The sequence below is a fragment of the Sorex fumeus genome, unplaced genomic scaffold (assembly GCF_029834395.1).
Source record: "Sorex fumeus unplaced genomic scaffold, SorFum_2.1 ptg000168c, whole genome shotgun sequence".
NCBI classification, from domain to species: Eukaryota; Metazoa; Chordata; class Mammalia; order Eulipotyphla; family Soricidae; genus Sorex; species Sorex fumeus.
The window spans coordinates 393,972-397,016 of record NW_026606225.1 but is presented as its reverse complement, the minus strand read 5'-3'; positions in this window follow the sequence as shown (position 1 = coordinate 397,016).

The following is a 3,045-nucleotide window of genomic DNA, read 5'->3' as shown; positions in this document are numbered from 1 at the left end:
AGATCAAAAATAGGAGATTTTTTTTCTTTTTTGGATCATAGCTGGCAATGCACAGGGTTTCCTCCTGGCTTTGCACTCAGGAGTTACTACTGGCAATGCTCAGGGGACCATATGGGATGCTGGGAATCGAATCTGGGTTGGTCGCGTGCAAGGCAGACACACTACCCGCTGTGCTGTATCTCCAGCTGCAATAATAGGGGATTTTTAAGTACCAGAAATTTGACTCTTTTAGTGTTTCACTCTCGAATTTGTCTTTTTACATCATTTCCCCCCCTCTTCGGTAGAATTTGACTTTTTTCTTGTTATATTTTTCACCACAGCCTACAGTGCTCAGGGTTTACTCTTGTCTTTGAGCTCAGAGATCATTTGACAAGAGTCAGGGTAACATTTTGTGTTTAGATATCATTGGTTCGATGTTCGTTGACAATGCAGGATCAGGGAACTTCTCCTTACCCCCAGGCCCCCAGTGTGTGACCGACCAGTCCAGCATATACCTCTCCACCCCTTTATTCTAGTCCATCCCCCTTGCAGCACAGATTCACTTAGGTGGCAAAAAGATTCTCAGTGCCTAGACTCTGGCTCTTTAAGGTACCTAATGGAAACGGAAGTGATGTCAGAAGTGATGTCATGAATGTCACGGTTCATTTTCCGTCCCTGACTCAGACACTGGGGCTGTTGCTCACTTGGCAAAGGACAAGTAAATTTGCGCCCTATCCTGGAAGTGGGTCTCTGAAGAAGGATTTAGTTGCAGGACTCGAGAAACCTCCTGTGAACACCCCGAGCCTTCCCGTTTCCACACTCTGAGCCGAGGGGCCGAGCCAACTTGGGGGAATTTTGCGCTGGTTTTTCACTTATTCGCCAACATCCAGGTGGATCGTGAGGTGTGATGGAGGTTTTGGGGGGAGGCAGAGCTTTGTGGGTGCAGTGGGGGCTGTCTCAGGGTTCAGGAGTGACAGTTGTGAGTTCGTGATTCTGGGGTGCCTCTTTGGCCACGATCCTCTGCAGCTCAGGATGGGGCAACAGTGGGTGAATGTGGGACTCAGCCAGGGGCTTGGCCGTACCAACCCTCCCAACACTCCCATGTTTGAAACATCAGCCCTATGCTCGCTTCTGTAGAATCTCCAGATTCGAGGGCCAGAGCTTCAGCCCCTCCACCTAATGGCAGGAGACCTGTTGCTGGTCATTTTCATTGTTTGCTGTGAGAGCCCGGGTCAGGCTGGGGATCGGGAAGGGTACTTGCTGGTGGCTGCGATTTGCCAATGAAAATGTATTTGGAGGGCTATTTTTGGTTCTTTAGATTTTGGTGGGGAGACGGTACATACACAGAGATGCTCATGACTTACTCGAGTCTCTAAGCTCAGGTATTATCCCTGGAGCTACTGGGGGCCATATGGGATGCAGAGGATTGATGGGTTCATCTAGTCAAGCACCCAACTCACATTATTGCCTTCTAACCACAATACCGCTGTATCTTTTTCTGGTTCATGAATTTCAGCTCCCTAACATCAAGCTGCAAAGCACCACTGACTCTTCATCTCTCCCTGAGCAGACGACACCTGCATTTGTGGATAATACTGAGGTCCCCAGGACAGAGTGCCCAGGGGCATATCCTTGTCCACCCTGCAAGAGAGTGTCGAAGGTTTGTCCACTCTAAGTCACATGGTGGAGCCACATGCCAGGCTACGGTTCCCACAGGGCAGCACTGCTTCCAGCCTATTTGGGAGCTCCTGGGCTGAGAGTCGGCCCCTGGCAGGGCCTATAGGGACTTTCCTTTGGGAGCCATAGAGGAATCCGGCATCAGAGAAGGCTGTTTTTTCCTCACCTGTAGCTTGGGCCCAGCTTCCTCTCCTGAAGTGCAGCACAGATGCCAACAAAATTTGCATCCCCAGTGGAGACAGGAACTTATGCCATTGTCTCCCTGAGGTGGAATTGTGAGGCTGTGCGGGAGGTTGTGGCTGGTCTGAGCTCAGGAGTGGGAGGGGGTGCTCCTCTCTGGTGCTCACTATTCTGACTTTCCAGGTCTTTGCACGGAGCCTCCTGCTGATCCTCAGAACAACAGTGACAGGAGAAGATGGTGATGCGGCTTCTGGTAAACCGTCCCCAGGTAGGAGTAGACAGAGAGAATGAAATGAGTTAGTAAAAGGAGTGCCCAGGCTTCCTGGGCCTTCTGTTTTGAGTTTCTTTTGGATGGATTCCAAGATGAGACTTCGATTGGACCATCCCATTCTGCTGTTTGAAGCTGCTTTTGTGTATGCTTGTTTAGTTTTATTTAGCTTTGGGGCTGACCCAGTGGTGCATGAGGAGTACTCAAAGCTCAGTGCTCAATGCTGATTCCTGACAGGTCTAGGTGACCAATGGGATGCTGGAGGTCCAAAGGCTTCATCTTGGGTTTTCTGTTTCATTTGGAGTGACAGAGCAAGGATTCTCGCTATCACTCCTTGCGCTGCACTCTGGCATTGCCCCTGGCAGTGCTTGTGGGACCATATGGGATGTTGGGGATCGCCAGTCCTACGTGCTGTCCCGGGAACAGCTGTCCTGTTAAGCCAAACTGCTGCTTCGGTTTCTTTTGCATTGTTTTTGTCATGAGCTGTCCTCTTGACTCTGGGCTCTGGATTCAAAGCTTACTGGCCTCAGAGCACCCTGGGGTGTGCTGGCCCCGTTTTCGCCCTGGCAACTACTGTGACTTGGGCCCCGAGACTTGCTTTTCCCTGTTTTGTCCTTCCTGCGTTGGAGAGACTACCTGCTCGGTCATATAGTCTTACATTCACATAATCTTGTGTGTGGATTTCTGGGCATGCACCAATCCCAATGAAAAAGAGCCAAGGATCTCTGAGGCCAGTAGAGATGTTGGGGTCCAGAAACTTCTACCTTCTTTGAGCGGGATTTGGGGTGGTTCTGAGCAGTTAGTTCCTACATGTGCACATGCCATGCACCGCTGTGAGTAGTTGTCTATATGGACTGCCAAGTTCTCAATCCTAGTGGTCATGAGCTCTGGGGGTGCAGCGGTGAGTGTGCAGTGGTTTTTGCTACACTCAGCGATAGTCT